The following is a 14,769-nucleotide window of genomic DNA, read 5'->3' as shown; positions in this document are numbered from 1 at the left end:
GCGAGGCTCCCTCCTTGGTGGTTGGGGCGGTCTTTCCTCTGGATCTTGTCTCCGTCTGGGATGGCGGTGCTGATGACAGGGGCGGAGGATGCATTGGTCTGTGAAGAAGGCGATGTCGGGCGAGAGAGAGTCGAGTAGATGCAGGAGCGGGCAGCAGCCTCAAACCTCCCAAGGAGGAGGTCGGGGTCTGGAGGCAAGAGACGGCACAGCGGAGCTAGGGGGAGAGAGTGGACCTAGACTGAGGTCTAGTGACTGGGGTCTGTGACTGGGGTGAGTGTCTGAAAAGTTTCAGCGCTCCGTCCATCATCTCTGTGTTTGCTCTGTTCTTGAGGATTCCCAGGAATTTCTGTACTACAGATGTTTATTTTGTCAATATTTCCAGTCTCCTGGAGAATCCGAAAGAATGGGAATAATCGACATGATTGCTGAGGAGTTCATTAAAACAAGCCTGGTATAGACCGAGAGAGATACTATTTGAGTCCAAGAGCAGACAGAATTCAGATTCATTCACATGTGTCACAACATTGGGACATAACATTTATAAAATCCAGATGTTCGTACATAAACACTGCTTTCTGTTGAGTCCCTTTCCAGGACACAACTTATATTAACGTAACTCATGGGCAGAAACATTAAACAAAGCCTCATTCTTTTGGATTTGAAAGCCATGAAGGCGACATTTTTTATATTTTGCCGTAAGTCTTCCTCCAATAAAAGGACACCATAGGTGTGATTACTGGCACTGAATTTGTTGATGCGACGGATTATACCTTCGCAAATTGCTTGATAAGAAATGTTATTTAAGCCATCATCTGTCCTTGTGGCCTCACATATGTGGGAAAGAGAGCCAGGAAGTAAAGTTTGGATCATTTCATATAAACTCCAGATCCATTGTAAGAGCATGACGGCATCCAAGGTAGGCTGCTACCTACAGAAAGCAAAAAGTGAATCTGAACAGAAGTAAACCATTCCTGAATCTGTTAAAACTAATCTTCACATCTTCATAGCAATATTGAATGTCTACTAGTCTATTACTGCGTCAAATGATCTTAAGACTACAGATGGTGGAATTGGGTCTAAATGAAATGAGTGATATGAAATATTTGTAACTGTATCCACCAGTGCAAACTGTGACAGAGTTTTACAGCACTATGAGGCAAAGACACCAATGGATCTCAACTTACCACAACACCTCCGGGGCCATGCCCTCTTCCCCAATCCCGCCACTCCAGGCCAACCAGCATTGACACCAAAGAAGTGAAATACACCTTTTAGGAGGCTTTCATTACAGATTGGCCACGCCACATTGCATGGTTACTGTTAGATTTGAGGGTCTCTAGTTGGCACAGGTAGGTACTTGTGACAAATAGGGACCCTTGCCTCTAGTCAGGGTAAGGGGGTACACTCCCAAAATAACCCCTGCTCACCCCTTGGTAGCTTGGCACGAGCCGACAGGCTTATCTCAGAGGCAGTGTGTAAAGCATTTGTGACCACATACAGTAATCCAGTGACAACACTACAAATGAACACCACACAGGTTTTATATAAAAAATAAGTATACTTTATATAGATTTACCACAAGACCATAAACGACAAAAATAAACAATACTATTACTTTAAGATGGTAGTTTTTAGCTTAGTTCAGTTCAGTTCTTAAGATGCGACACTTTGCATCAATGTACCTTACGATGCGTTGCGCTTCCACGACAAGCAATGTCGCAGCAATGGAAATGCGGTAAAGTTCTGGTGCAAAGAAATAAAGACGTGAAGATCTTCCAGATGCGGCATGCTTCTCCGGGCATGCGAGAAGTTCTCGGTTCGATGCATGGATTGCAGCGGCGACACCGTTGTTCAGAAGTGCGACGGCAACAGCTCCAACTGCGACACTCTTCTCCCACGATGCGTGAAGCTTCCGCACGATGCGACAACTACAGCAGCGACATCCTTGTTCAGAAATGCGACGGCAGAAGCTCCGTGCTTCTCGGGGATGCGAGGCGCTTTCTCCGATGTGGTGCAATGCGACAGTTCCAGCGGCGACACCCTTGTTCAGAAGTGCGACGGCAGCGACAGCGACGGCGACACGATTCTTCCTCGTTGCGAGACCCTTCTCTCGATGCGGTGCAGTGCAACAACTCCAGCGGCGACACCCTTGTTCAGAAGTACGACGGCAGGCAGCAGCAACGGCGACACGCTTCCTCTTCGTTGCGAGACGCTTCTCTCGATGCGGTGCAGTGCGACAACTCCAGCGGCGACGCCCTTGTTCAGAAGACGGCAGCAGCGACGGCAACACGCTTCGGCTTCGTTGAGTCGCACTTCCAGCTCCTTGCAACATGCAGTCCCTCAGAAGGCCCAAACAGCAGCAGGCACTTCCAAAGAACTCTGGGGAGCTGGGGGTTGAAGTCTGTTGTCCCTGAGACTTCAGCAGGAGGCAAGCTCTGTTCCAAGTCCTTGGAGATCCTTACAAGTTGAAATAAGCACACAAAGTCTCTTCTCCTTCCTTTGGCAGTCAGGCAAACCACTGCAGGCCAATCCCCCAAGCAGCACTTCAGCTTAGGGATAGTCTCTCCTCAGTTTCTTCAGGTTCCAAAAGTGATCTAATTTCTTGGGATCAGGGTCCCACTACTTATACCCCAACAGGGGAGAGGGGTCTTTGCCCAGTCCTAACCAGTTCCTGAGCACTCTGTTTACCATCCTTCTCCTTTCCTTTCACAGTGTAGGGCAGAAACATCAGACGCCCCACAGGAGGTGGAGCCAGCATTGTGGAAGGCAAGTACAGCCCTGGAGCACTTTGTTGACAGGATTCCTTCTCTTCATTCACTGTGCAGGGCAGAGACATCAGCCGCTCCCCAGGAGGTGGAGCCAGCATTGTGGAAGGCAGGCACAGCCCTATTCAAGGTTCAGGTGTAACCCCTCCCTCCCATCTAGATGCAGATCTCTCTATTCACCACCGGGCTGACTCATCCTGTCACTTGGAATCCCCCAGTCCTGTCACTCACAGAAACCAGACAAAGAAATACACAACCTAGCAGAGGCAGGCTTGAAAGGTTAGGCAAGAGAATACCTACTTTCTAAAAGCGGTATTTTCAAACACAGAATGTTAAAACCACCTTCACTAACAGATGCATTTTATCATTCTGAGTTCAGGCATACTATACTCGAATTTCTACCATGTTCTCTGAGTCAGTTAAGATTATAAACATGTAATAATCTAACAGCCCATTCTGGCCTATGGAGAACAGGTAGCCTTGCAATAGTGAAACACGAAAATGGTTGTAATTCACTATCAGGACATGCCACACACATCAGGGCATGTCCTACCTTATACTTACAATGCACCCTGCCCTTGGGCCTACCATAGGGGGGTCTGATATGAAGAAAAGGGAAGGTTTAGGGACTGGCAAGTGGGTGCACTTGCCCAGTCAGCATGACAGTACCAGACTGCACGCAGGCTCTGCAATGGCAGACCTTAGACACATTTTACAAGGCTTCTTCTGTGGGTGGCACAACCAGTGCTGCAAGCCCACCAGCAGCATTTGAATTTACAAGCCCTGGGCACACTCGGTGCACTATACTAGGGTCTGACAAGTAAACCAAATCAGTCAATCATGGAATCACTAATCAATATATTCATTTATAGTAGGGAGCACTTGCACTGTGGCACTGGACAGCAATGGCACAGTGCCCAAAGCATCTAACACCAGCAAAAACACATGAGGCAACAGCAAAAATGGAAGGGAGACCCACGCCAATGGTGCCAGGTCTAACACGTGTCCCCTCCAGCTGAAATGTGGGGAGAACTAAACTAACTCCTGGGAGTTCTCATCACTAAGGTGGAAAAATCTGGACAGACCATCAGCGTTGGCGTGTTCTGTACCAGGGCGGTGTTCCACCGTAAAGTCCATACCCTGTAGGGAAATGGACCACATCAACAGCTTTGGATTCTCACCCCTCATCTGCATTAACCATCTGAGGGGCCTGTGGTCTGTCTGAACCCGGAAGTGAGTCTCAAACAGGTATGGTCTCAGCTTCTTCAGTGCCCAGACCACAGCAAATGCCCCACGCTCAATAGCACTCCACCTCTGTTCCTGTGGAAGTAGCCTCCTACTGATGAAGGCTACAGGTTGATCTAGGCCCTCCTCATTCATCTGTGACAAAACAGCCCCCACACCATGCTCTGAAGCGTCTGTCTGAACGATAAACTCTTTGGAGAAGTTCGGTGCCAGTAGCATGGGCGCCGTGCACATGGCAGCTTTCAGGGCCTCAAAAGCTTTCTAACAGGTGTCAGTCCAGATCACTTTCTTGGGCTGCTTCCTGGAAGTCAGCTCTGTCAAGGGTGCAACAATGTTGCCATATCCCTTGACAAACCTCCTGTAGTACCCTGTGAGTCCTAAAAAGGCTCTCACCTCTGTCTGGGTTTTGGGGGGTTCCCAAGCCAGGATGGTTTCAATCGTGGGCTGTAGGGGCGCCACCTGGCCGCTCCCAACTTGGTGTCCCAAGTACACCACGGAACCCTGCCCGATCTGGCACTTACTCGCCTTGATCGTGATGCCTGCCTTCCGCAGCGCCAACAACACTTCCCAGAGGTGGTGCAGATGTTCTTCCCAACTGGCACTGAACACTGCGATGTCATCCAGGTAGGCGGCACTGAACTCATCCAGTCCAACCAACACCTGGTTGACCAACCTCTGGAAGGTGGCAGGGGCATTCTTCATCCCAAAGGGCATAACCCGGAACTGGAAATGCCCATCTGGTGTGGAGAATGCTGACGTCTCCTTTGCCCCATCAGTCAAGGCGATCTGCCAGTACCCAGACATTAAATCAAATGTGCTGAGGTACCGTGCAGCCCCTAGCCGATCAATGAGCTCATCAGCTCTGGGAATGGGGTGCGCGTCAGTCTTCATGACCGAATTGAGCCCTCGGTAGTCCACACAGAACCGGAGTTCTGGTGTGGCACCCGGCGCTGCAGCCTTTGGGACCAAGACCACTGGGCTGACCCAAGGACTGCTAGAGGATTCAATCACCCCTAGCGCAAGCATCTTTGAGACCTCCTCTTTGATGCAAGCCCTCACCCTGTCAGTTACCCTGTAAGTTTTGTGCTTCACAGGTAAGCGGTCTCCTGTATCTACATCATGGACACACCAATCTGTGATACCAGGAACCAGGGAGAACAGGTCAGAAAACTGTCCCAGCAACTGGCGGCAGTCATTCTGTTGCTCAGGGGTCAGGGTGGAAGAGAGGTTAACACCATCCACTGACCCATCCTGCTCTGTTGCAGACAGGAGGTCAGGAAGAGGCTCAGTCTCCTCCTCCATTCCAGCATCTGTTGCTAAGAGCATGCCCACTTCGTACCTCTCCAAATGGGCCTTAAGGCGGTTGACATGCAGGACCCTCAAGGGGTTCCTGAGAGACCGCAAGTCCACCAAGTAGGTAACTGGACTCTTGCGCTCCACAACCTCAAACGGTCCGGTCCACTTATCTTGGAGCGCGCAGGGCTCCACCGGGGCCATGACCCACACTTTCTGACCAGGCTGAAGCTCTACCAGAGTGGCATTCTGGTCATACCATCGCTTCATCTCCTCCTGGCTGGCTTCCAGATTCGCCTCAGCGAGTTGCCTGAAACACCTAGTCTGGTTCCTGAAGGTCAGCATGTAGCTATATACATCCTGGGGAGGTTTCCTGGGAGATTGCTCCCAGCCTTCCTTGACCAGACTCAGAGGTCCTCTGACTGGGTGTCCATAGAGAAGCTCAAAGGGACTGAACCCTAGAGATTTCTGTGGCACCTCACGGTATGCAAAGAGCAGGCATGGTAAGAGGACGTCCCACTGGCGCCTCAGGTGTTCCTCAAGACCCATTATCATGCCTTTCAGGGTTCGGTTAAACCTTTCAACCAACCCGTTTCCTTGGGGGTGGTAAGGAGTGGTGAACTTGTAAGTTACCCCACACTCATGCCAAAGGGACTTCATATACTTAGAGATGACGTTGGGTCCCCAGTCAGATACTACCTGGGGAGGGAATCCCACTCGGGAGAAAATTCCCATCAGTGCTTGTCCCACCATGGGGGCCGTCACTGTCCACAGAGGTATGGCTTCCGGGTACCGGGTGGCATGGTCCACCAAGACTAGGATGAACCTGTTGCCCATGGCTGTCTTGGGGTCCAGTGGCCCCACAATGTCAATCCCCACCCGTTCAAAGGGGGTACTGACCACAGGGAATGGCTGGAGAGGAGCCTTCTGCTTCCTCCCACCCTTTCCACTTGCCTGGCAAGTCTGACAGGTCCTGCAATGGGCGTCTGAATGCTTGCACATTTGGGGCCAATGAAAGTGGGTGACAAGCCTTTCAAAGGTCTTGTCCTGCCCCAAATGTCCTGCTAACGGCACATCATGAGCCAGCCCCAGTAGGAAGGCTCTGAAACTCTGGGGTACCACCAGCACATGGGCTGACCCCGGTTCAGCAACCTTAGGCTCACTATACAGGAGACCATTCTCCCAGTAAATCCAATGTGATCCTGACTGATCACCTGCTGCCTGGCTTGCAGCCTGTCGCCGCAAACCATCAAGAGAAGGGCATTCTCTCTGCTCTCTGCAGAATTCTTCCCTGGAGGGGCCTCTTTCTTGCTGCCAATGGGTCAGCTCAGGCAGGTCCCCCAGTTCAGCTACTTGCTCCCCGGTAGGCTCCAGGGCAGCCCCCTGAGGGTCTACCTCCTCCTGGGCCGTGGGAACTTCGGGGGCCAGTTTCCCGCACACCCGGCCTCTTCTCTCTAAGGCAGGTTCCTGGGCCTCCCTCTCAGGCTCCAGGTCCTCTTGAGCACCCCTACTGGCTGCCATTGACCGGGTGGTCACAGACGCCCAATCAGGCAGACCCAACATCTCCAGGTGAGTACTCTTCTCCACCTTTCCCCAAGGTGAGCTCTCCAAATCGTTCCCCAACAAACAGTCAACAGGCATGGCGGGCCTCACAGCTACCCGAAGAGTACCAGAGACCCCCCCCCCACTCAAAGGGAACCTGAGCCATTGGACAATGGCTCTCTGTGTTGTCGGCGGCAACAACTCGGCAAAATGCATGAGGGACAATGTGCTCTTGAGACACCAGGTGACACTTGACAGCTGTCACACTGGCTCCTGTATCTCTAAGAGCCTCCACCTTGTGGCCATTGATGGTCACCCACTGCCCATATTTCTTAGTGTTCCTGGGCAGTTGGGTCCCTGGGACCACCTCACAGTCTCCTAAAGAGACGAGGGACATCTCTGCGGGACCCCACCCACCTTGGACATTAATCTCCTCCCCAAAGGCTACACTAGCCATCTGCCAGGGCGGAGCACCAGTGGGTGCTGTCTTTCCAAATAGGTGGCACCTGGGATCATTCGCCTTATGACCCAGGTCCCCACATTTGTAACATTTCAGGGGTCCCTGGGGAACAGGACTACCTGTCGGGACCCCCTGCTTTCTCTCAGGGCGAGGCTGGGAACCTTTCCCTTGGTTCCCTTAGGGATGACTTTGGGGCCCTTTATGGAACTACTTCTGTTTACCCTTGTCCCCCTCACTCTTCTGCTGGGGACCCTGCCCACCCTTGGCTGAGTCTCCCATGTGACCCTTGTGGACCCTGGTGCTAACCCAGCGGTCCGCCTCCTCAGCAAGCTTCCTAGGGTTAGTCAGCTTGCTATCTATCAGATGCTGGCGCAGCTCTGGAAAACAATTATCAGACAAGTGCTCCCATGCAATCAAATCAAAGAGACCTTGAAAATCATTAACCTTGCTGCCCTTCACCCAACCATCCAATGCTCTGCAAAAGAAAGTGACATATTCTACCCAGGTACTGTTTTCTAACTTCTTGCATTTCCTGAACCTCTGTCTATAGAGTTCAGGGGTCAAACCATACCTAGACATTAATGCATCCTTCATGTGGCTGTATGAATTGTGGATGTCGGAAGGCAAGTCTAACAGTGTGTCACGCCCCTCACTAAGGAACCTTCCCCACAACCCCGCTCCCCAATCTCTCTCAGGGACCCGGTGGGAAGACATGGCTACCTCATAGGCTCTGAACCACTGCCCAATATCATCATTTTTATAAAATTCTTTCACCACATCTTTGGGAATGTATACTCTAGCTTCCACAGGCACTGACAGTATGCTGCCACCAGAGGGAGTAACCTCTAAACTCTTGGTTTTAAACTCCAACTCCCTCAAAACCTCTTCATGCTCAAACTGTAACCTTTTTTCCTCTATGTCTAATCTCCTATTTTCTAACTCCAGTTGCCTGTTCATCTTGAACTTGGTCATCTCCATTTCGTGCCTCCTAGATCTCTCTCTGTCCTCCAACTCCTCTGGAGACCGACTCCTGCCAGAAGCACTGCTACCTGCGGGGGAAGGTACTTTCCTTCCTCCTTGGCCCACTGGCCCTTCCAGCTGTACATCTGCACGGTCATCCCCCTCCTCAATTTCAGGGGTTTTCCTTGCTTCTACCCAGGCCCTCAGCGCCTTGTAGAATTCTTCCTTCACTCTGAACCCAGAAGTGGAAACATTAAACTTCTTGCAGAAGTACTTCAGCTGTGATACTTTGTAGCTTTCCAGCCTCTCTTCTTCCCATTCACAATCAATGGAGGCTACAGATTCTGCTCTCTCCATGACAACTGAATTTGGCATCTTTCAAAAATAGAAAATTCAAAAAGGAATCTACCAAAAAGTATGTGGTTGCGTTATGGTCTGCACTCACTAAGTAGTGTTCACCAATCACTGTACATAAGTCACAAATGCAAGTCCAGAATCCTCACCGCTGAACACCAATGTTAGATTTGGGGGAACAGCCAGTACAACGCGGGTTTTACCATGCGTTGCTATTACATCGCATGCGTTACAACGCATGCGATGTTACAACGCGTGGTAAAACCACGCATACCATTACATGCATGCACTTTTACAACGCATGCGATGTAATGTGGCGGCTATCCAAGTCGTTGTGAGGAAACTGAGGCTGTTTCCTCACAACGACGTGGACCTCTGACGACGCACGAAGCAGGAACCGGGAGCAGAGACGGCGACGCTGGACCCACGAGGAAAGAGGTAAGGCTGATTGTGCTTAGGGTGGGGGTAGTGGTTTAGTGTACGGTAGTGTAGTGTAGGGGTGGGAGTAGTGTGGGTAGTGTAGTAGTGTTTTAGGGTTTAGGGTAGTGTAGGGGTGGGAGTAGTGTGGATAGTGTTGTAGTGTTTTAGGATAGTGTAAGGGTGGGAGTAGTGTGGGTAGTGTTGCAGTTTAGTAGTGTTTTAGGGTTTAGGGTAGTGTAGGGGAGGTAGTAGGTTGGCTAGTGTAGTGTAGGGGTGGGAGTAGTGTGGGTAGTGTAGTAGTGTAGTAGTGTTTTAGGGTTTAGGGTAGTGTAGGGGTGGGAGTAGTGTGGTTAGTGTTGTAGTGTAGTATTGGTTTAGGGTAGTGTAGGGGTGGGAGTAGTGTGGGTAGTGTAGTAGTGTTTTAGGGTTAGGGGTAGTGTAGGGGTGGGAGTAGTGTGTTGTGTAGGGGTAGGGTTGTCACTTACCTTGCATACTTTTACCACGAGTATAGCTTTACCACGCATGCCTTTGCATTGTAATGGCATGCGTGGTAAAGGCATACTTGTGGTAAAAGTATGCGATGTAATGACATGCGATGTCATTGACATCGCGTAGTAATACCCGCGTTGTAATGGCACGCGTGGTATTAGTATGCGTTGTATCGTCATACATCCTTAGATTTGGGGGTCTCTAGTTGGCACAGGTAGGTACTTGTGACAAATAGGGACACTTGCTTCTAGTCAGGGTAAGGGGGTATACTCCCAAAAACAACCCCTGCTCACCCCCTTGGTAGCTTGGCATGAGCAGATAGGCTTATCTCAGAGCAGTGTGTGAAGCATTTGTGACCACATACAGTAATCCAGTGACAACACTACAAATGGACACCACACAGGTTTTATATCAAAAATAAGTATACTTTATATAGATTTACCACAAGACCATAAACGACAAAAATACACAATACTATTACTTTAAGATGGTAGTTTTTAGCTTAGTTCAGTTCAGTTCTTAAGATGCGAAACTTTGCGTCAATGTACCTTACGATGCGTTGCGCTTCCACGACAAGCAATGTCGCAGCGATGGAAATGCGGCAAAGTTCTGGTGCAAAGAAATAAAGACATGAAGATCTTCCAGATGCGGCACGCTTCTCCGGGGATGCGAGAAGTTCTCGGTTCGATGCGTGGACTGCAGCGGCGACACCCTTGTTCAGAAGTGCGACAGCAACAGCTCCAACTGCGACACTCTTCTCCCACGATGCGACAACTACAACGGCGACATCCTTGTTCAGAAATGCGACGGCAGCAGCTCCGACAGCAGTGCACTTTTCGGGGATGCTAGGCGCTTTCTCCGATGCGGTGCAATGCGACAGTTCCAGCGGCGACACCCTTGTTCAGAAGTGTGACGGCAGCAACAGCGACGGCGACACGCTTCTTCCTCGTTGCGAGACGCTTCTCTCGATGCGGTGCAGTGCGACAACTCCAGCGGCGACACCCTTGTTCAGAAGTGCGACGGCAGCAGCAGCGACGGCAACACGCTTCGGCATCGTTGAGTCGCGCTTCCAGCTCCTTGCGACACGCAGTCCCTCAGAAGGCCCAAAACAGCAGCAGGCACTTCCAAAGAACTCTGGGGAGCTGGGGGTTGAAGTCTGTTGTCCCTGAGACTTCAGCAGGAGGCAAGCTCTGTTCCAAGCCGTTGGAGATCCTTACAAGTTGAAATAAGCACACAAAGTCTCTTCTCCTTCCTTTGGCAGTCAGGCAAACCACTGCAGGCCAATCCCCCAAGCAGCACTTCAGCTTAGGGATAGTCTCTCCTCAGTTTCTTCAGGTCCTGCTCCTCAGTAAAGATTTCTTCTTGTTCCAAAAGTGATCTAATTTCTTGTGATCAGGGTCCCACTACTTATACCCCAAAATCCTTTGTTCTCTGAGCGGAGAGGGGCCTTTGCCCAGTCCAAACCAGTTCCTGAGCACTCTGTTTACCAGACTTCTCCTTTCCCTTCACAGTGTAGGGCAGAAACATCAGATGCCCCACAGGAGGTGGAGCCAGCATTGTGGAGGCAAGTACAGCCCTGGAGCACTTTGTTGACAGGATTCCTTCTCTTCATTCACTGTGCAGGGCAGAGATATCAGCCGCTCCCCAAGAGGTGGAGCCAGCATTGTGGAAGGCATCTAGATGCAGATCTCTCTATTCACCACTGGGCTGACTCATCCTGTTTTTTGGAATCCCCCAACCCTGTCACTCACAGAAACCAGACAAAGGAATACACAACCTAGCAGAGGCAGGCTTGAAAGGTTAGGCAAGAAAATACCTACTTTCTAAAAGTGGTATTTTCAAACACAGAATGTTAAAACCACCTTCATTAAAAGATGTATTTTATCATTCTGAGTTCAGGCATACTAAGCTTGATTTTCTATCATGTTCTCAGAGTCAGTTAAGATTATAAACATGTAATAATCTAACAGCCCATTCTGGCCTATGGAGAACAGGTAGCCTTGCAATAGTGAAAAACGAAAATGGCTGTAATTCCCTATCAGGACATGCCACACACATCAGGGCATGTCCTACATTATACTTACAATGCACCCTGCCCTTGGGCCTACCATAGGGGTGTCTGATATGAAGAAAAGGGAAGGTTTAGGGACTGGCAAGTGGGTGCACTTGCCCAGTCAGCATGACAGTACCAGACTGCACGCAGGCTCTGCAATGGCAGACCTTAGACACATTTTACAAGGCTGCTTCTGTGGGTGGCACAACCAGTGCTGCAAACCCACCAGCAGCATTTTGATTTACAAGCCCTGGGCACCCTCAGTGCACTATACTAGGGTCTGACAAGTAAACCAAATCAGTCAATCAAGGAATCACTAATCAATACATTCATTTATACTAGGGAGCACTTGCACTGTGGCACTGGACAGCAGTGGCACAGTGCCCAAAGCATCTAACTCCAGCAAAACACATGAGGCAACAGCAAAAATGGAAGGGAGACCCACACCAATTGTGCCAGATCTAACAGTTACCCTCTAGAATTGCTACCTTACCCCGTCCAAGTGGTCCCTGCTGTACAAGGCCCCTGTGCATTGTCTACCTGTGCAGTCCAAAACATTCATTGGGGTGCAGATAGGCTCCCTCCAATGCAGTAAGGACATGTATAATGACATCGATTCACCACCGAAACCATCACTTGCAGTAGTAGAATCATTATCATGACAGCTCTGGATGTAGAATAGCAGGATGTATGACATCAAACCCACTGACTATAGTGAAGCTTCACATCTTCTTGCAGTATTACTATGACAACATGAAGAACACCACAAGCATTGCTAATACAACGTATTCTTTCCGATGCTGAATTTACAGAAAGTGATGCAGCGTAAGCCACTAATATTTGCGAAGAGATGCATAACCACAAAAGACAATATGGCAATGAATGCCCTTCGTAAAGTAACACAATATATGCCACCTGCTTTGGCAAAGACATGCAAAATCACTAGGGCAATGGTTGCCGAAGACACGCCCCCTTATGTGTCAACATCATGACAAAATCAGACAGGGCCGGCTTTAGTGCTGGTGGCGCCCGGTGCGACAATCACTTTTGGCGCCCCCACGTCCCATGACCGCCTCCCGCGGATTCTCTCCTTACCACCTGCAAAAGTGCCCCTCATCTCTCCTATCATAAGATATTGCTAAACACCGCGCCCTCAAGAGGTCGCAGCGCCCCCCTCCACAGGTCAGCGCCCAATGCGGCCGCACATGTCACACTGCCCTAAAGCCAGCCCTGAAATCAGATGAAGAACAAAATTATGTATGCCAACACAATGTATGCCTCCCAATGATGATTTATAGAATGCAAAGAAACAAAGACCCTATTTAGAGTGAAGACACATCTATCCGTACATCATCACCATGGCAAAATCCTACACAGAGTCACGTCACAATGCCTGATAATGACTCGTTGCAACATTAGGAATTCACTGTATGCCCATGCAATATATGCCACCCTACGTGGGACAACACAAAGTGATTCAATGATGCCATGACTACAATCAATACTTTGCCAATGTCCGACATTGCATTACAAAATGTATGCCATAGAACCAACCACTTGATTTTTTTATTTATACAGCCTGGCAAGGCTCACCCCAAGGCCCAGACCTGAAAGAAGATGCACAGTGTTACCAACCCTCTGTGCCCAGCGTCTTTGTCACTCTTAAAGCATGCTATTCCAGATCCTTGGTTTGATCGGTAGATGCGAGGGGATTACATATGAAACGTACTGAAATGCACCTTCACCCACTCACGAAAGTTTTAAGCTGTGTCTGCCGATTCCATTTGAGACACAGAAAGGAGTAGTAAGGAATTGAGCTGCAGAACCGCCAGCAACATTCTATCTTCATTTGAGCTATTGCATTGTAGTACTGAGCTCACCAGTTGAATTGATACATCCTTTCCAGCAGCCATAAATAAGGAAAAAGCATTTGCAATGCAACAGGTCTCGCATTTACGCGAGTTTGAGCTATTGGCATTGTAAATGACAATGTCTTTTATTTATGTTTACGTTTCTGAAGCATAAATAAAACGCATTGTATTGCAAATGCTTGTTTGTGAACTTGCGCCGTTGCCAAATAAAGAATGTATTTCTACCCAATCATCGAACCGCACAATAAAGTCTTTCCTCAGCCTATAGCCATGTCCCTGTGGCCACTCAACATCAGGCCTGACTATGTGATGCTATTGAACAGGATGGATGGATGGATGGATGGACGGATGGACTCGATGGATGGACAGACTGACGGGCTATGAAGAGTGTATGTATGAATGATGCTACTAAATAATGGATGGATGGATGGTCTATGAAGAGTGTATGTATGAATGATGCTACTGAACTGGATGGATGGATGGTGTCTGAAGAGTGTATGTATGAATGATGCTACTGAACACGATGGATGGATGGATAGATGGTCTACGAGGAGCATATGTATGAATGATGCTACTGAACAAGATAGATTGATGGATGAATGTATGGATGGATGGACAGGGCAGATGATATAAGAGGGTACAGATTTGTTGACAAAGCGGCAGATGCTAGAGAGAACGAGAACAAAGGAGGGAAGCAGACAGCTGGTTGCAGAGAGAGGTGGTCGTAGAGTGTAGTACACTAAGGGACAAGTTAATGAAAAGTCAGATGGGAGGATGTGGGGACAAGGAGTTGTGTAACTAATCATCCTGTGTCAAGTGAAAGATGTGCAACTCAGAGGAACAAGGGGTGTCTGGCAGCACCGTTCCAACCCTAAAGCCAGGTGTGTGGCGAGCGTGCCCTAAGCATGTCCACGCAGCACAAGGCGCCCGCAGTAAGACAGACCAGAGTAAACACGAAGCACATGCTGGGCAATAATGTCCTCCCGCCCTCCCCCTCTCCACACACACACACGCACAGAAAGCCCTCCAGCCCAAGCACTTAAAAAAAGGTGTTGCCATGAGATTAAATTAAGGGCAGTGTGGAGCTGTCTTTGAAAAAATATACTAGATGACAGGCATGCCCAGGTGTGTTGAAATAATGAAGTGCTACCAACCAAACGACTGCACTATATCCATGGGGGAATACTTTTATCGACAAGCACACTAAACAAAAGTGTCACAGTACCTTACTGAAATTGCTGCATATTGATTAAATGTAACCAAGGCGCCAGCCGTAATAGTACGGACACAACTGAAATATGGAGACTTTTAGTTTAC

Source organism: Triturus cristatus, chromosome 2_2, assembly GCF_964204655.1.
Source record: "Triturus cristatus chromosome 2_2, aTriCri1.1, whole genome shotgun sequence".
Lineage (NCBI taxonomy): Eukaryota > Metazoa > Chordata > Amphibia > Caudata > Salamandridae > Triturus > Triturus cristatus.
Note: the sequence above shows the minus strand (reverse complement) of the source record.